This window comes from Bos javanicus, chromosome 21 (assembly GCF_032452875.1).
Source record: "Bos javanicus breed banteng chromosome 21, ARS-OSU_banteng_1.0, whole genome shotgun sequence".
NCBI classification, from domain to species: domain Eukaryota; kingdom Metazoa; phylum Chordata; class Mammalia; order Artiodactyla; family Bovidae; genus Bos; species Bos javanicus.
The window spans coordinates 55,036,222-55,056,783 of NC_083888.1; the positions used below are offsets into that span (position 1 = coordinate 55,036,222).

Consider the following 20,562-nt stretch of genomic DNA (forward strand, 5'->3'; position numbering starts at 1 on the left):
GTGGAGGTGGGAGAAAATTATTCTCCCCATGTTAAATATGCAATTAGTTTTACTAGGTGAAATTTGTGATTGGTTTGTACAGCACTGTGGGCCTGTAATGATAAGGTTGATGAATAGAGACTATCATTCTTGTCGGTGCCCATAATCCTGCCAGTCAGCAGGGAGAACCTTTTCCTTACCACCAATCAACGGAGAGTGTCCTGGGAGTGTAGAAGCAATGGTGGTGTTCTTTGAGCCATGCCTGTGAGCACCCCCAGCCTCTCCTCATCTGTGGATAATGGACAAATACTTCCTCCTTAAAGCATTCTTCCATGTCAGCTTCTAGGATAGTATTCTGGCTGGTGTGTCTCCTGTGTACTATTTCAGGCTCTTTTTCTTTTTCACCCCTTAAACGTTGCTGCTGTCCATGGTTTCTCCTTCCAATCTCTCTCTCTTTCCTTATTCTATGAAGTCTGAGATTTCCCATCCACTTCTTTTCTTTTTGGTCCCACTCTGCAGCTTGTGAGATCTTAGTTCCCTGACCAGGCACTGAACCTGGGCCTTGGCAGTGGGAGTAGAGAGTCCTAACCACTGGACTGCCAGGGAATTCTCTCCCATCCACTTCTATACCTTCAACTGCCCCTGTAAAGTGATGACCCATCTCTCTCCTGAACTCCAATTTAATTAATACCATCTCAGCAGTGTTTTCCTCATTCTACACATTCTTCAAAAAGAAATTAAAAATTTTTTCATCATAAAAGTAAAACACATTTACTGCTAAAGGATTAATAAAGAAAAGAAAAACCTGTCCACAATTCCCACAATTTATCTTATCATACAATTTTTCCAACTCAAAACATTTTCATCTTTCCCTTTCTCCTCTTACTCTTCATTCAGCTTGTAAACACAAAGATGATCCAAATTACAGCTATAAGAATAAGATCTAGTTATATGCTGGTTTCAGTAAACATGAAAGTGACATAATTTGAAGAAAGGATAAATGAAATATTGGTAAGTCGTGTATACAGCCTCTGAAAACGTCCAAAAGCCTACTTCAAAATCACGGTAAGACTTTCCATCAACTTCCATATTAGCCTCTGATAATGTGATTTTCACTAAGCACCACATCAAAACTTTAAAAAACTGTATTATTCAATACTGGGTTTCATTTTTTTTTTTTTTAACAAACTGTCCTGTAACTACTGGCATTTCTGCTGGTTTTCATTACAAAAAATACTGTTCATTAGTCATTCCATGAGTTCAATGATATTTTGTGGGCTAACCTAAAAATCCCATAACCATTTACAATATTACATCTTTGGAATGATATAGGTTTCTATAATATGAACCAATTTAGCATAAAGTTTTGGAATACGACCTGTGTATATCGGGGAAGTCCCTGTTCATTCATAGGCTGTGGAAAATGATAGTATTTATTATTATATCTAATTTCATTTAAAAACTTTTATATGATCCCAACTGAAGTTTCAGGGACTATCCTTTATATAATTAGCCCTATCCAAACTACTTATTTGATGATATTTATGTCTTCTCTATAATTCATACTGATAATTCGCCTTTGAGCTGGGGTATGGGAATGTTTGCAATGACCACATTCTGATTCCTAATCCTATCTTTCATCTACCATTTACTCCTTCTCTAAGATTTACACTTTCTAGAATTCAGAGTCTAAGCAAATTGAGATGTGGTAGGATGTGATGCCATCTTCTTTCCCTTCTCTCTCCTTTTACCCTCATGTAGCCACACTAACTAATATATAACTGAAGATGTGTTTCTTTGTCCCTTAAGATTTTCTTCTCTTCTTTTCCTTTTTGGAGACAGTCATACTTATTGGGGGTGCCCTTCACATGCCCATACAAACAAAGCAAGCAAATGCCTCAGGCTATTTTCCATGAATTTCAAGAGTGACGGCAACGTGTCTCACTCCACAAATGGGAAAGATAAGCGGACTTCAGGTGTGCCCTCTTTTATACAACATTTTCCTGAAAGAATTGTAAGTTAATCAGAAATTAACTGAATAATTTAAAATGCACTGAGAAAAATGGACACGATTCGTAGTTCTAACAAGGTGGATGAACCCACAGCCTATTACACAGAGTGAAGTCAGAAAGAGAAAAACAAATATCATATATTAACATATATATATGGAATCTGGAAAGATTGTACTGATGAACCTATCTGCAGGCAGTAGAGGAGACACAGGCAGGGAGAGCAGACGTGTGGACACAGTGGGGGAAGAAGAGAGTGGGATGAACTGAGAGAGTAGCATGGAAGCATACACGTCACCACACGTAATATTAGATAGCCAGTGGGAATTTGCTGCTATGATGTAGGGAGCTCAACTGCTGCTCTGTGACAACCTAGAGCAGTGGGATGGGGTGGGCGGTGGGAGGGAGGTTCAAGAGCAAGGGGACAAAAGCATACCTATGGCTAATTCTTGCTGCTGTGTGGCAGAAACCAGCACAACATTGTAAAGCGATTATCCTCCCATTAAAAATAAATTTAAATTTAAAAAAGAAAATCATAAAGAGAAAACAACAAAAAAATGGACACGACTCAAATATAGAGTCTAGGAATGCACACTGGGGTGATAAGATGATAAAAATGCAAGAGAAAGTGATTTCTACAGGAGTCAGAACAGTAGTTACTTATCAGGAAAGGAAAGGGCTATGATTGAGTAAGGGCATACGGATGGGGACATGGACTGGGTGACCTGGATGGTTGTTTTGGCCAGCTCAGGCTGCTGTAATAAAGTTCTGGCCTACACAACAAACGTTTTATTGCTCACAGTTCTGGAGGCAGGGAAACCCAAGGTCAGGGTACCAGGGTGGCTGGGAAGTGGCAAGAGCCTACTGGTTTACAGACGGCTGTCTTCTCTCTGTGTCCCTACATGGCAGAGCCAGGCCATTTCTCTCTGTCTCTTCTTATAAGGGTCCCACTTCCATTCATGAGGGCCTTCCCCTCATGGCCTGATTATCTCCCAAGGGCCCCAACTCCAAACACCATCATATAGGGGATGGGGGCTTCACTCTATGGATTTGGGGGAGGATCAAACATTCAGTCTAAAGTGGTGGTGTTCACTTTATAATAATTTATTGCGCTATACATTTGGTTCACACGGTCTTCCATGTCTGTGTTTTATTTTATAATAAAAGAGTTTTAAAAACTATACCAGGAAATTTGATTTTTAGATGAAACATTTGCTAACTTTAAAACAAAAAGTTCTTTAATCTTCACTATTGAATAACGTAGCTTTTACATATGAAGTTTGCTTAGAGGAATATGAAAGTACTGTTCCCTGAACTGCCAATAAATAAGCCTGTGCTTTCGAGGGCAACACACTCTATTTCTGACACTGTAGAAAGTGCTTCCACAAAGGGTTCAATTTATTTCCCTTGGCATGTTCATGCCGCTTCTATAATCCTTGTTGCTGTTGTTCAGTTGCTAAGTCATGTCTGACTCTTTGTGACCCCTGGAGTGCAGCACACCAGGCTTCTCTGTCCTTCACTATCTCCCAGGGTTTGCTTTACGATCCTAGGCTTTTATAGACATATTCTGACCCATAATGACTTGGATTCTATTCCCAGGAGAAATGACAGACACTAGAGTCAAGGAACTGGGAATTAAACTCAGCCTTTCATGACTGAAAAAAGGTAACCTCCTTCTGGATTCAAAATAGTTTATTCCACATGGGCTGGGGCAGCGGTCAGGGGAGGGACAGCAAATCTGCAAACATCACCTCCACTTCTGACCAGAAAGAAACCTAAACAGTGATACACAAAACTGCGGGCAGCTTCGTTCTCTTGGTCCCCAAGGTCCAAACAGATTGTCATGAGGCTTTAGTGGAGGTGCTGTGAATATTTTGTATATTTTCTGCTTCATTAAGAATTTATGCAATGATTTCTGCTCACATTTACCCACTGTTCTTCACAAATGTTAGGTAAGTCTGGAAAATATCCCAGAATGATAAAATAGTGAGATGAGGCAGAATATTTCTTATTCAAAAACACAAGAATTGGGCAATGATGTAAAAACCAAGACTGAACAACAAAACCAACCTCCAACTGGAGAACAGAGTATTTAGGATAAGGGAACGGGGAAATATCAGCTTATGGTTGAATTCGAAGTCTATTTCACTGCTCAGAATCTTATATTTCCATTTGAATTCCTCCAGTTGCCACTTGGAAATAGTGGTCTATAATTTAATTGATTATTAGCATGATTTCCCAAGATACTTGTTTATTCCTTTTATGTAGCATTATATTGCTTTTATATCTCACATGCTAGCAAAGTAATGCCTTTACATCTCACAGGCTAGCAAAGTAACGCTGAAAATTCTCCAAGGCTTCAACAGTATGTGAACCATGAACTTTCAGATGTTCAAGCTGTATTTATAAAAGGCAAAGGACCAGAGACCAAATTGTCAACATCTGCTGGATCATCGAAAAAGCAAGAGAGTTTTAGAAAAACATCTACATCTGCTCTACTGACTATGCCAAAACCTTTGACTGTGTGGATCATAACAAACTGTGGAAAATTCTTTAAGAGATGGGAATATCAGACCACCTAACCTTCCTCATGAGACACCTATATGCAGGTCAAGAAGCAACAGTTAGAACTGAGCATGGAACAACAGACTGGTTCCAAATCAGGAAAGGAGTATGTCAAGGCTGTATATTGTCACCTGCTTATTTAACTTATATGCAGAGTACATCATGACAAATGCCAGACTGGATGAAGCACAAGCTGGAATCAAGATTTCCAGGAGAAATATCAATAACCTCAGATATGCAGGTTACACCACCCTTATAGCAGAAAGCAAAGAAGAACTAAAAAGCCTCTTGATGAAAGTGAAAGAGAGGAGTAAAAAAAAAGTTGGCTTAAAGCTCAACATTCAGAAAACAAAGATTATGGCATCTGGTCCCATCACTTCATGGCAAATAGATGGAGAAACAGTGGAAACAGTGTCAGACTTTATTTTTGGGGGGCTCCCAAATCACTGCAGACGGTAACTGCAGCCATGAAATTAAAAGACGCTTGCTCCTTGGAAGAAAAGCTATGACCAACCTAGACAGTGTATTAAAAATCAGAGACATTACTTTGCCAACAAAGGTCCATCTAGTCAAAGCTATGGTTTTTCTGGTAGTCACGTATGGATGTGAGAGTTGGACTGTGAAGAAGGCTGAGTGCCGAAGAATTGATGCTTTTGAACTGTGGTGTTGGAGAAGACTGTCGAGAGTTCCTTGGACTGCAAGGAGATCCAATCAGTCCATCCTAAAGGAAATCAGTCCTAAATATTCATTGGAAGGACTGATGCTGAAGCTCAAACTCCAATATTTTGGCCATCTGATGTGAAGAACTGACTCATTTCAAAAGACCCTGATGCTGGGAAAGATTGAGGGCAGGAGGTGAAGGGGATGACAGAGGATGAGATGGCTGGATGGCATCACTGACTCAATGGACATGAGTTTGAGTAAACTCTGGGAGTTGGTGATGGACATGGAGGCCTGGTGTGCTGCAGTCCATGTGGGTCTCAAAGAGTTGGACATAACTGAGCAACTGAAGTGAACTGAACTGCTTAAGTGTAACTAGGACTCAATGGTCTCAGCTCCTGTAACAGAAGGTTTTGCCTTCCACTTGTGCAGAAGTCCTTCAGAAAATGGACAGTACTGGTTGGGTATAAGAGATTCAATCTTTAGGTTATTGGCATTAGAAAAGCAATTGTGTCTCTCTTTAGGAAGAGTTACTGTAAGTGAAAATAACCTATTATCTTTACCACAATATCCCCATAAGTCTTTACCATTTCCCTATTCACTGACTGTGGCTCAGACCATGAACTCCTTATTGCCAAATTCAGACTTAAATTGAAGAAAGTAGGGAAAACCACTAGACCATTCAGGTATGACCTAAATCAAATCCCTTATGATTATACAGTGGAAGTGAGAAATAGATTTAAGGGTCCAGATCTGATAGATAGAGTGCCTGATGAACTATGGAATGAGGTTCGTGACATTGTACAGGAGACATGGATCAAGACCATTCCCATAGAAAAGAAATGCAAAAAAGCAAAATGGCTGTCTGGGGAGGACTTACAAATAGCTGTGAAAAGAAGAGAAGCGAAAAGCAAAGGAGAAAAGGAAAGATATAAACATCTGAATGCAGAGTTCCAAAGAATAGCAAGAAGAGACAAGAAAGCCTTCTTCAGCGATCAATGCAAAGAAATAGAGGAAAACAACAGAATGGGAAAGACTAGGGATCTCTTCAAGAAAATCAGAGATACCAAAGGAACATTTCATGCAAAGATGAGCTCAATAAAGGACAGAAATGGTATAGACCTAACAGAAGCAGAAGATATTAAGAAGAGATGGCAAGAATACACAGAAGAACTGTACAAAAAAGATCTTCACGACCCAGATAATCACGATGGTGCGATCACTGACCTAGAGCCAGATATCCTGGAATGTGAAGTCAAGTGGGCCTTGGAAAGCATCACTACGAACAAAGCTAGTGGAGGTGATGGAATTCCAGTTGAGCTATTCCAAATCCTGAAAGATGATGCTGTGAAAGTGCTGCATTCAATATGCCAGCAAATTTGGAAAACTCACCAGTGGCCACAGGGCTGGAAAAGGTCAGTTTTCGTTCCAATCCCAAAGAAAGGCAATGCCAAAGAATCCTCAAACTACTACACAATTGCACTCATCTCACACGCCAGTAAAGTCATGCTCAAAATTCTCCAAGCCAGGCTTCAGCAATATGTGAACCGTGAACTTCCTGATGTTCAAGTTGGTTTTAGAAAAGGCAGACAAACCAGAGATCAAATTGCCAACATCTGCTGGATCATCGAAAAAGCAAGAGAGTTCCAGAAAGGTATCTATTTCTGCTTTACTGACTATGCCAAAGCCTTTGACTGTGTGGATCACAATAAACTGTGGAAAATTCTGAAAGAGATGGGAATACCAGACCACCTGATCTGCCTCTTGAGAAATTTGTATGCAGGTCAGGAAGCAACAGTTAGAACTGGACATGGAACAACAGACTGGTTCCAAATAGGAAAAGGAGTTCGTCAAGGCTGTATATTGCCACCCTGCTTAACTTAAATGCAGAGTACATCATGAGAAACGCTGGACTGGAAGAAACACAAACTGGAATCAAGACTTCCAGGAGAAATATCAATAACCTCAGAAATGCAGATGACACCACCCTTATGGCAGAAAGTGAAGAGGAACTCAAAAGCCTCTTGATGAAAGTGAGAGTGGAGAGTGAAAAAGTTGGCTTAAAGCTCAACATTCAGAAAACGAAGATCATGGCATCCGGTCCCACCACTTCATGGGAAATAGATGGGGAAACAGTGGAAATAGTGTCAGACTTTATTTTTCTGGGCTCCAAAATCACTACAGATGGTGACTGCAGCCATGAAATTAAAAGACGCTTACTCCTTGGAAGGAAAGTTATGACCAACCTAGATAGCATATTCAAAAGCAGAGACATTACTTTGCCAACAAAGGTTCGTCTAGTCAAGGCTATGGTTTTTCCTGTGGTCATGTATGGATGTGAGAGTTGGACTGTGAAGAAGGCTGAGCGCCAAAGAATTGATGCTTTTGAACTGTGGTGTTGGAGAAGACTCTTGAGAGTCCCTTGGACTGCAAGGAGATCCAACCAGTCCATTCTGAAGGAGATCAACCCTGGGATTTCTTTGGAAGGAATGATGCTAAAGCTGAAACTCCAGTACTTTGGCCACCTCATGCGAGGAGTTGACTCGTTGGGAAGGACTCTGATGCTGGGAGGGATTGGGGGCAGGAGGAGAGGGGGACGACAGAGGATGAGATGGCTGGATGGCATCACTGACTCGATGGATGTGAGTCTGAGTGAACTCCGGGAGTTGGTGATGGACAGGGAGGCCTGGCGTGCTGTGATTCATGGGGTCACAAAGGGTTGGACACGACTGAGTGACTGATCTGATCTGATCTGATCTAATGTCTTTTCTGTTACCACTGAAGTTGTTTTGGTCCCTTAAAATCAGAGTCAAGAAAGCACTCAATTAGAACCTGCCCTGGCAGCCTTCCTGGTGGCTCAGTGGTAGAGAGTCTGCCTGCCAGTGCAGGAGACATGTATTCAATCCCTGATTCGGAAAGAGCCCTCCATGCCGTGGTGCAACTAAGCCCATGTGCCACAACTGCTGAGCCTGTGCTCTAGAGCCTGGGAGTCCTAACCGCTGAAGCCCGTGTGCTGTAACTACTGAGTGCCCTAGAGCACTCTGCAACAAGAGCAGCCACTGTGACAAGAAGCCTGTGCTCTGCAACTAGAGAGTAGCCCCCACTTGCTGCAACTAGAGAAAAGCCCATGCAGCAATGAAAACCCAGCACAGCCATACGTAAACAATTTTTTTTTTTTTTAAAAGAACCTTCCCTAGCTCTCTCTCAATGCTCCCTGGCTTATGGTGTTCCACTTTGACACCTCTCTAGTCTTTTGCCTCTTACAAGTGAAACAAAGTAATCATGTAAACATACAAACACCCAAACACCCAAACCATGTATCAGATATCAGAGTCTTCTTCATCTTAAGACTGGTTCTGGGGACTTCCCTGATTGTCCAGTGGTTAAGACTCTGTGCTTCCAATGCAGGGACCCAGGTTTGATCCCAGTCAGGCAACTAGATCCCACAGGCTGCGACTGAGTTCATATGCCACAATTAAAGATCCTGCGTACCGCAACTAAGACTCAGTGCAGCCAAATAAATTAATTAAAAAAAATAAGATTGGTTCTCAGTTGCAGGCACTCTAGGAAACTGAAGATATATGTTATTTTAATGAAGGAAAGGAGTTTCCCTGGTGGCTCAGAAGGTAAAGAATCTGCCTGCAGTGCAAGAGACCTGGGTTCGATCCCTGGGTTGGGAAGATCCCCTGGAGAAGGAAATGGCAACCCACTCCAGTATTTTTGCCTTGGAAATCCCATGGGCAGGGGAGCCTGGTGGCCTACAGTCAGTTCATGGGGTCAAAAAGAGTCGGACATGACTGAGTGGCTAACACCTTCACTTTTAGTGAATGAAAAGGTTTTGTTAAAGTTAAGATCGGAGCTGACCCTGGCTAGACACCGTGGGTGCTCATTTCATGTATTCATTATATATATACTATATGTAAAAGGCATTTGTTTATTCAAAAACACTGATTCAGCACCTACCCTGACAGGTACTGTGCTTGTGGCTGCAAACAGAGTAATAAGCAAAATGGTGTAACCTCTGGTGCAACTATTATTATAGTAATAATGCACAGGTCTACAGATTCTCAAATCTACTACGAAAGTTTCATACTGGAAAACTACAGGGACAACAGAAGAGAAATAATGAGGGAGACCTGACTTGGTATGGGGTTTAGGGAAGTCTTTGAGGAAGAGCTTTAACGTGAAGGATGTATGGAAGATACCCCAGTGAAAGGAGAATGGTGAGAAGAGCCCTCCAGGCATAAAGAACAGATGTGCAAAGAGCTTGAATAGAAAAGCAATGAGATACATTCAAGGAGATGGAAGAGCAGGATGGTTGAGCCCTGAGTGGGGCAGATGTGGAAGAAGAGATAGAGGCCAGGTGCTACAGAGCCTTGGAGACAACGTTAAGGATCTGAGTTACTACCCTAAGAGCAAAAGAAAGCCCTGAAGAGTTGTTAAGTAAAGGAGTTGACAGGCTCAGACTATGAGTGATCACAAAGCAACAAGATTATGGAGTCTAGTTAGGAGGCTCTTCCAGGTGGTGCAGAGGTAAAGAATCTGCCTCCCAGCGCAGGAGATGCAAGAGACTTAGGTTCAACTCCTGGGTCAGGAAGATCCCTTGGAGTAGGAAATGGCAACCGACTATGGTATTCTTGCTTGGAAAATTCCATGGACAGAGGGGCCTGGTGGAGGACAGTCTATAGGATTGCAAGAGTCAGACACGACTAAGCATGCACGCCATCCATCTATTCAATGGCTCTGGCAAAAGATGAGAAGTAGGCAGATTTGACAGTTCTTTAGGAACTAAAATGGACAGGACTTGGTGATGGAAGGGTCATGAGAGGAGATGGGGAGATGGAAGGTCCATTTATTGAGACAGAGCTTGCCTAAGGATATTTCTATCAGGACGGGGGAAAGTACATTTTCATTCTAAAACTTACACAACAAGTCTTAATAAATATCTATATTCTACATGAACAGTAAGATTGGGTGAGCTCTTAGAACCATCTTGTATTCTGGAGAAGAAACAGAAAAATATCTCACAGTAGTAGAAAAATTATCTGATAAGCATGTCAGAGAACTTTATAAAATGCCATATAATCTACTGCATTAAAGAAAGCATGGATCATAAGAATTTTAAAGTAGAGAAGAAAAGGGCTCACTTATAGAAAAATTAAATGCTTTTATGTAGGATGAAGCCAGGACACTACAGCTTTTAATCTTTTTTTTTTTTTCCATGATCATTTTTCTTTGGAGAAAATTTGAAAGATGCACTGAAGACCTGTAAAGGTATCTTTAAAGCTTCTCTGGAAAGACCTCGCTTCCAGGAAAATCCCAGGCTTCCCAGGTGGTGCTAGTGGTAAAGAACCCGCCTACCAATGGAGGAGATGTGAGAGACATGGGTTCGATCCCTAGGTCAGGAAGATTCCCTAGAGGGGGAGGGCATGGCAACCCACTCCAGAAAATCCCAAGGACAGAGGAGCTTGGTGGGCTACACCTCACAGAGTTGGAAAAAGTCGAACACGACTGAAGTGACTTAGTCATGCACACATGACTTAGCATGCCAAGTTTTGTAACTCTTGAACTAGTGACCAGCTAAAAATACCAAACTGAGACTGGATTGGTCTCCGCTTCTGCAAAGTCAAGGACCAGAAAGATACAGAAAACTTCAGGTGTCTAAATATAGCATAGAGATGGCAGGACTGCTGAGAACTAGGCAGCATTCACAGAACGGGGTGAAAATACCTGGTTCTATATACAGCACAGGGCAGCCTAATGGGCTGCCGTCTATGGGGCTGCACAGAGTCGGACACGACTAAAGCGACTTAGCAGCAGCAGCATATACAGTAGTATATGCTATATACTTTGCTTTCTGTTTACAGTTTTCATACTTCACTGGGAAAGAAATGAGGCTTCAGGAACCTGACTAGAAGCTCTTAAAGAACACTTTATTGTTGTTGAGTCACGAAGTCACTTCCCACTCTTTTGTGACCCCATGGACTGTAGCACACCAGGCTGCATGGGATTTCTGAGGCAATAATATGGACTGAGTAGCCATTTCCTTTTCCTAGGGATCTTCCCCAACCAGGGAGCAAACCCATGTCTCCTGTACTGGCAGGAGGAGTGTTTACACTGAGCCATCAGGGAAACCCCAAAGAACACTTTGACTACTCACAAATTACACTGAAAAGCTTTGAAAGAAAGCAGAAAATAGAAAATTATTACCTAGAATCAGCTGCTGAATAGAAGGTAATGTTTCTTTGTTTATGACGGTATATGACTTCATGTTAAAAATATTTATTAATTGATGCTAACCTTTACTGGGAAAGAGAAAACTGAGCATTCACTTGCAAATTAAATTTCCCTAGGTTTCTTTTTCATCTCTTCTAGCTTTTTAAGATCTTTCCTTCTCATTATCCCAGGATTGGATGCATCTACATATAATCAAAATAGATGTTTCTGTACATTTTGGTCTGTCTTCAGGGTGAGCTGTAACTTAAATAAGTAGTGGAATCTTTTCTACAACTTCTCAGTAGGGCCTGTGAATATTTTTAAAAGAGTATGCTATTATGAAGGGGGCTTCCCAGAGGGGGCTCGTCAATAAAGAATCCATCTGTCAATTCAGATGTGGGTTTGATCCCTTGGGTGGGAAGATCCCTACAGAAGGAAATGGCAACCCATTCCAGTATTCTTCCCTGGGAAATCCCATGGACAGAGGAGCCTGGTAGGCGATAGTCCATGGGGTCACAAGTAGTCAGATACAACTGACTGACTGAGCACACACACATATATGTGCAGACACACACACGCGTTACTGTGAAAGGTACTCATGGATAATTCTTTATGGTTCCAGGAACTTTCTGGAAAAACTTGAGTCATATAAAAGAATGTGGAGGGTAGAGTCTGCCACCTTAATAGTTTCAGCCTGCAATCCTGACTGAGCTGGTAATGTCAGAATAAGTCAGAGACGGAACACACCAGGGACGTGGAGGAGACGACATTCCAGAACTGATTCTTCCGAGAACCAAGCAAGGGCGATGGCGGTCTATACAGGGAACCCACCCTCAGGGAAGCTGGGCGTGCTTTTAGAAGCTGAATGGTGTTTATACATCAGTTCTGGTGAAGATAGGGAAAGACAAAAACAATTTAAAAGGGGGAAAATCACCATCACCAAGGAATACTCAATGGATTCAAACCTGATTTGCCTGTAAAACTAATCCCAGAAACACTACATTTTGGGTAAATATCTCCACCTAGAATCAACTGGATAATGAAGAACATCCTTTCTAATGTCCTGTTCATAAGTTTCTTCCTTTGCCTCTTGAACATTTTAAGCGAACTTATTCTAAAGTTTCTTTCATATTGTTCTGTTAGCTGTAGGTTCTTGGTTTTGTCTGCAAATGGGTTTTGTTTTTTCTGTGAGCTCATCTCCAGGGAGAGCCGCCTTGTGTAAGAATCCTTCTGGTCCCCTGAGTTGAAAAGTCATCTCAGTGGATAGGCTGTGGCCATGGCTGTTTTTTGTTTTCTCCTTTAGTGTTTGGGCCAGTTTCACATTAATTTCCTTGGCTTGGGGCTTCCGCGCTTTACAAGTAGCCTAACTCTGGGCCCCACCCCGAGTGAATGGACGCTTACCAGAATCTGGACAGTCCCTTCTGGCCCCTGGCTTTAGGCAAGGAGCCCAGGTCCATCTCCCAGACAGCAGGGGGCCTCGAGTCCAGTCACACAGGACACTTTCCAAATTCCATCTTCTATTCAGTAGAAAAGTACTGATCTGGTTTCTCCAGCTGTAGGCATGCAGTCCCATCTCCTCTAAAAGTCTGTCATAGAGACCAAAACTCACAACTGCCAAATCACTAGGATTTTGTATTAAAAGAAGCCTGAAAAATGTGTTTTATTATGTGCAATACGATGCAGTCAAAACCACACTGGCCTGGGAGTCAGGAGCCCTGCACTAGACTCTAGTCAGGTCCAGCTCCAAACAAGTCACGTGATTGTGGCCAAGTCGGTCGACCCCTTGGGCCCTCAGAGGAGAAAACTAAGAATCTGGAATTGAAACACAATATTAACGCCTCTTCCAGCTCTAAAATGCCATGGTTCAATGAAATACTCTCTTTTATCCTCTGGGGTCTAGCGGGAAGCTGGGGTGGGGGCAGCATGTACTTGAGAGAAGGTGAGGAAATGTAGAAGCAAGGCCCTGGATTTCAGCTTCACGGGGATAAGCAGCAACTCCTTCTTTAAAATGGCTACCAGACACATTAACATTTCAAACGCTGTTGCCTCTGACAGGGGAGCTCAGGGAGATTAGGAGGTAGACAAATTCTGTTTTTGTTTTGTTTTTTCCATGCCAGGCTTAGAATGTAAACATTAACTGTTCACACATTCTCTTCGGCAATCCCCATTCATTTTTCATGAACTCATAAAACATATCAAAGGGATATATGCTTGACTCCTTAGTTCTTCTCTCAGAATGACAGACAGACTCAATTTCCTCTGTCAGCAAACCTGAAAGCTGGAGTCTTAGTTTAGCTGTGAGAACGTCTCGTGGAAATAGAAAAAGCTTCACGGAGTAGGACGTCCCCACCTCACCCCGCGTTCCTCCTCTCCTGTCAGGAGGTGTCGGTAGTTACACAAACAGCCTCTGGAAACAAACGCTGTGCACAACTCAATCAGATATCTAAGCACATCAGAGGCAGAAGGCTGGGTGCCAGCGGGCAGGCACACAGCAGACAGGTTACAAGCACCAGAGCCTGAGGGAACCGAGGCCCCCAGAGCTTCTCCAGGGCCCACAGCACCCGTGACGTGAGAAATCCCGACCTCCACCCTGCCCATCCATAACAGAGCACCTTAGTTAAGCACCTCTCCTCAGAAGCTAATACACAGACTCACTCATACCAAGAAAAAAAAAATTACCACAGCAGAGCTTGAAGATGATAGTCAATGATTCTGATTATGACCCAACTGATGGAAATCAGGGAGAAAGAGTACTGAATTCAGAGTCTGGAAACATGGCTTCCAGTTCCCACTCAGTCAGTAACTATGAGACCATGGCCAAAGCATTTGGCGTCTCCTACTTTTCTCACTTCTAAAATGAGTAGGTTTGACAAAATGATCTCTAATGTGTGGGTCAGTTCTGTTAGTTTAGGATAAGGTCACTAAGAACTAGGAAGATATGGTTTATATTATAGACCAAACCTAGCTAATTATATGGGGGCACACAGACTCCCAGATCCTTCCCCAGACCCTCAAAGGGCTTGGGGAGCTGTTTGTAAAATTCCTTGGAAGATCCTAATGCTGAACGATAACCAGGAACCACTGGCCTTGAGCTAACAGAACTGACTGAACCGCATGACCAAAAGGATAACTCTGAACTGGCCGAGTCAATCTGGGAGGTAATAAGGAACTGACATGTTGTGAGGATAGTTAGTGTTCACATTAATGCATGGGGAAACGTCTAATTTGCAAATGCTAGTAAACTTGGGAAGGCAATCAATTCCAAAAAACTTAAGAGACTGAAGGAGTGTTCCCTAGTAGAAACAAAAGTACGAAATCAAAGAGGAAAGACCTAATGGAATATCCCTGGTGAGAAAAGAAAACATTACTATGATGAAGTTGGCAGGGCTGTATGTCAGAAAAAGACCTTAAGTGTCAGCATGGATAACAAACAGCAGGAACCAGAACATTAGCACCGACCTGGGGTACACGTAGGAACTGAATAAGGCCATTCTTATTTTGTGTGGTTCTAAAATGCCAGAATTTCAGTTATAATCGTTTAGCTAAACAAGTCCTCCAAGAACAGGGTTCAAATGTCAGCGGCCAAGGGACAGCAGCTGTACTTGAGAAGGTACACATTTCACTGCTTGCTCTTCAGTTCACATATCACAACATAAATAACGAATATGTGTCATGATTGGTGACAAATCACATCTCTTCTTCCAAAGTCTGTTGGTGATTGGTCACTGTGGGTCTGTTACACAGAAACAACAGAGTGTTCCATGGGGTGTCTCCTTGCCTCCCAGTGATGAACTCGACAATGGAAAAACAGAACTGGTCAACAAAGATGAACATGTAGCAAAGAATAAAAAAAGGGGCGACCTCCCTGGTAGCCCAGTGCCTGAGGCTCAGCACTTCCACTGCCTGGGTTCGGTCCTCGGACGGGGAATCAGATCCCACATGCCGCAACTAAGAGTTCACATGCCACAAGATCTGGTGCAGCCAAAATAAATACATAAACGCACGTTAAAAATAAAGAAGAGGAAAGTGATAATGCTGGAATGTAAAGGAGTTATAGGAGAGGGAGCTAAGTGGGAGCTGTTGACACTGCTGCATGAGAGACTAGACACATGCGCCAGAGGAACTGAGGGGAGGCAAACCAATCAACGTGAGTGAGGAAAGTGGCTGTGATGAGGAGTAGAAGATGTCCCAGAGGAAGTGAAGCTGGCAAAAAACTTCACATTAGAGCAGCTCTTGGAGCTATTTCATGACACTGATAGCACAAAGGAAAATAAACGTTGGAAGCTGATCCAGACTTAGGAAGGAGTGTAACAAATTGCCAGAGCATGCAAAGGATGTGTGCCCAGTGTGTGAGCCATACAACAAGAAGGCAAGCACTATTCAAACTACTCTGGATATGTTGTTTGGGTTTGTTCGGTTTTGCCTCTTTCAGGATTTTTTCATCTTGGCCCTATTTATTTATTTGAATTTAAAAAAAATTTTGGCCTCGCCGCTTGGAATGTGGGATTTAGTTCTGCAACCAAGGATCAAACTCACATCCCCTTCAGGGGAAGTGCAGAGTCTTAACCACTGGACTGCCGGGGAAGTCCCAGGAAAAGTCTTTTACACAGAAGTAAAACACTTAGATTTTTAATGTTTTATTTATTTTTTTTTTATATTTTACATTAAGATATCAGTTTAATTAGTCTTTGAATTCCATGTTCCATTTAATCATTTAAGTAGGTAGTGAATTGGGATCATTTATACTTTAGTTTCTCCTAAGTAAATGAACAATATCGATCTTGACACTGACACAGATCATAGACACATGACATAGAGAACATAAACAATTTACTTATCCATAACTATATCATTCTTAGCCAAAGAATAACATCCCTGTACCATAAATTTCCTAATTTACATTTGTTTTTAATGTATATTAATAGCATTTCTTGCCTAACCACTTTTCTGTGGTTGAACAAAGTTTCACCAATTTCATCTTTATATATTATTTCATTGATCCAATTATAAACATAAAAAGAAAATATATGAACATAAAACAAGATACTTGTATATTCCTGACAGATGTCTATAAGGTTACCTGGAACAGAGGCAATGGGTCTCCATTTGCATTGGACCTCAGAGTTCCAGACACGTATTCATCGTATACGACTCATACATGCACCGAAAAACCATCATTGATAATTTTTAATGTTTTAAATTACAGTATCTTAATACTCGGAGAAGGAAATGGCAACCCACTCCAGTATTCTTGCCTGGAGAATCCCAGGGACGGCAGAGCCTTATGGGCTGCCGTCTATGGTGTCACAGAGTCAGATACAACTGAAGCGATTTACCAGCAGTAGCAGCATCTTAATACTAGTTAGACCATGGTTTTTTGATTTCTCTGTACATATATAGCCAACAGCAACAGTTTTTTAAAAAAGGTTTCAACACACATTTATGTATCAATTTTCCCACCAGTTATTAAAACCACACTCTCCAGTTTCAGACTGCATGGTCATTCTTAGTCTCACACTAATGTGCAAAGCAATAATCTCTGGTGTTTAGGAACTGGAGGTGAGTTTCTTATTACTATGTACTTGTCAGATATTTCTATGGCACTGGATTCAGTTCAGACATTACAACCAAAGACTGACATGGAGAACTTGAAGGAGAAGATGAAAACAATAATTAGTAAGAGGCTAAAAAACAGGCCATCAGAAAATATGTAAAGAAACCGAGATTTCCGTCTGAAAAGAAGGTTGAAGTGCTAATTTACCTATGGCTGATCTTTAGGGACTTTGTCATAAGGGATACTGACTAGTCATTATACATCTCCAGTAAAGAACGAACCAATAAAAACCAGTTTTAACTGCAATAGGACTGATCTGGGTTCACTGAAGAATGAACTTACAAACCGTGAGAAAGGTACTACAGATCAGAACATTTTCCACAGGGAGCTGTGTCATTTTCTTCCCGGAGGGCCTACATCGCAGAATTGGTTCTTATCCATCTAGAATGGTTTAAGTTTCAAAGACAGGCAAATGGAAGATGGTCTGTATGACCTTTCAAGGTCTCTGCCAGAGCTAAGATGCTATGATTTTTACCATTATGGGACTTCATCTTACCCTAAGTGGCCAATTATTTCTGAGCACTGTACTTAAATTGTTCTATGCTTTGTACATTCAGGGCTCTTTCTCCCAGATCGTCTCTAGTTAAAGGGTGCTAGATTATGAGGTGGAACTCTGAGGGGAAAGCAAAGCTGCAGAACAATCCTGTTTTCCACGAGGCTCTATGATGGGGACTGCAGTAGCTTTGATATGTATGCGGCTCCCAGAGCATCCGTGCATCCATACAAATGAGCCCCGAGTGCCTGGGACAGGTCCTTCCCGCTGCATTCTGTGTGCTCAATCCAGCACTGCTTCAGAGCCCTGGGATGGGTTTGAAGCACAGATATTCACAAAAACCGATTCCCAAGCCAGGCTTATAAATGCCCTCCCGGGACAAAGCATTCACAGTAAAGACAAAAGCAGACCTTTCGTGCTCTCTTCAGTTCTGACAATTCTTGAACTATAACCCAGACAACTGTTGCCACAAGAAACACAATCTCTTCACCTCTAAGAATGATCAGGCCTACCAGGTGAGAGAAGACTTGGTGTTTTTAAACAGGACACAGAGTTGTTCTTCATTCTCCCATTCACTGATCTCCATTTAAAGATCAGCTCTGCTAAAACTTGAGATCTACTCCAGTATTCTTCAGGAGATGGCTCGATAATACAATCTCTAATACAGTGTAATGCTCTAGCCCTGCAACCTTCTTCCAATTACTGGATTTCCAGGGGGAAAACATGTGATAGACGAGACCCAAACTCTGACTGCCCACAGCTCCCAATGAGATGAAGTACGGGAGACACAGAACTTCATTAGTTGTGAGTTACTTGAAAATAAAGTGTCTTTGATTTTAAAAATATATATATGATTGGAAGTAGAATACTTGCTTTCTGTTATAAATTTTGATTCAGAAATACTACAAATATTCTCCATTCTGGAGTCTCACACCAGAATTGAAATTGTTCTTTCAGTGGACTTCTAAAGGGAGGTTTTTCTGAGTTTGCTTTTGTTTAATCTGATGTGTAGTTTCAGACTTGAGCAGTGGTCCCCAACCTTTTTGGCACCAAGGACAGGTCTCATGGAGAACCATTCTTCCACAGACCGGGGGGTAGTGGATGGTTTCAGGATGATTCAAGTGCATTACATTTACTGTGTACTTTATTTCTATTATTATTATATCAGCTACTCCTCAGGTCATCAGGCATTGGATCCTGGAGGCTGGGGACCCCTGGACTTGAGAATAGTCCCTACAGCAGAAAAACAATCCAATTTTGGCTGGACATGACCTGAGTATGACCGATCATCTATTTGAAGAGAACGTTGTAAAAGAAGAAAATTTTAGATTATAAAATTACTTACTTTTTCTTTTAAATTTAATGTTGACATGTCACCAAACACTTAGAGTTTAACAGACAGATGTTTTAGCCCACATCCTATCACACGTGTATAAACCTTGCTTCAACTTCTAACACAGGTATCTCTATTTATAAAGACCGGACAGCACTGATCAACCAACGTATTTTTTACAAGCTCACAGAACATTCTACTAGGAGATGGGAGAACAGGGTTGTCTGAAAATGACTATTATAAACTAAAACAGTTTATCTGGCCTCTTTTTGGATGAAATTTGATCTTTTTAAAACTAAGAAAACAGAATGCAACAGTTTTAAAAATAAGAGCACTTCCATTTTCAGACTATTTGTTGTATAGAGCTGCTCTAGAGTTTTCGGTGCTGGCTGAAGCTTTGTGTTAACGGAAATGTTTGATATCTGCACTATCCAAACCACTAACCACTTTGTGGCTTGATGCACCTTGAAATGTGGCTAATGCAACTGAGAAACTGAATTTTTTGTCTAATTTAATTTTAATTTAAATACCCACAAGTGGTTAGTGGCTAGTAACAATGCAGATTTGGGCCTTCCCTGGTGGCTCAGTGGTAAAGAATCCACCTGCCACTGTAGGAGACGTGGGTTTGATCTCTGGCTCAGCAAGATTCCCTGGAATAGGAAATGGCAACCCACTCCAGTATTCCTTCCTGGGAAATTCCACGGACAGAGGATCCTGGCTGGCTATAATCCATGGAGTTGCAGAAGTGTCAGATATGACTTGGTGCCCAAACAACACCACAGTGCAGATTTAGAATGAAGGGTCCCATATTTAGCTATAGAGTGGAATCAGAATGTTCCCATATTTAGTTACAGAGTGGTGGAATCACTAGGAGAGCCTAAAAAATATCCATGCTTGCTAGACGCTATCTCCTATTGATTCTGACTTCATAAGTCTGAGTAGGGACCATTATTGGTCTGTTTTCTAAATTCACCAGATGATTTTATAAATTTTTACAGCAGTTTTAGATTCACAGAAAAATTAAGACTAATATATAGAGATTTCCCATATTCCTCCTGCTCTCCAGTAAGCTCCCATTATAGAATCTCCCATTATCAATATCTCCCAGCAGACTGGTACACAATTACAATTGATGAACTTATGCTGATACATCATAATCACCCCAGATCTATAGTTTACAAAATCCAGGATTGTTTCTCTTTGATTTTTCTGTAATGTGAAAATGGTATGACTAAGTGTAGTCTTTTCTGCATTTGTCTTGCTTGGTGTTCTCTAAGCTTCCTCGATCTTTGTTTTGACATTAATTTGGGACAAATTTTCAGTCATTATCATTTCAAATATTTCCTTTATTCCTTTTTAATTTGTTATTACCATTATGCATGTTATACCTTTTGTAGCTGTCCCAAAGTCCTTAGATACACTTTTTTCCCAGACTTTTTTTTCCTCTTTGCTTTTCACTTTTGGAGGTTTCTATTGAGAAATCCTCAAGTTCAGAGAACGTTTCCTTAGCCATGTCTAGTCTGCTAATAAACCCTTCAAAGGCATCCTTCATTTATGCTATAGTGGTTTTTAATCTCTAGTATTCCTTTTTGGCTCTTAGGATTTCTTTTGCTCTGCTTTCAATGCCCATCCATTCTTGCATGGGTCTGTTTTATCCATTAGAGCCCTTAATAATCAATTGTTTTAATTTTCT

At 41.4% G+C, this 20,562-nt stretch overlaps 1 protein-coding gene and 1 non-coding gene across 8 annotated transcripts in view; both read right to left on the minus strand.

Moving 5' to 3' along the window:
- The window catches only part of FRMD5 (FERM domain containing 5), a 321,311-nt gene that overhangs the window by 94,083 nt on the left and 206,666 nt on the right, over positions 1-20,562 (minus strand). The window lies entirely within an intron of this gene.
- Positions 16,541-16,614, minus strand: LOC133234802 (small nucleolar RNA SNORD113/SNORD114 family). Its single transcript, XR_009732303.1, has one exon. It is a non-coding gene; the product is annotated as a small nucleolar RNA SNORD113/SNORD114 family (small nucleolar RNA).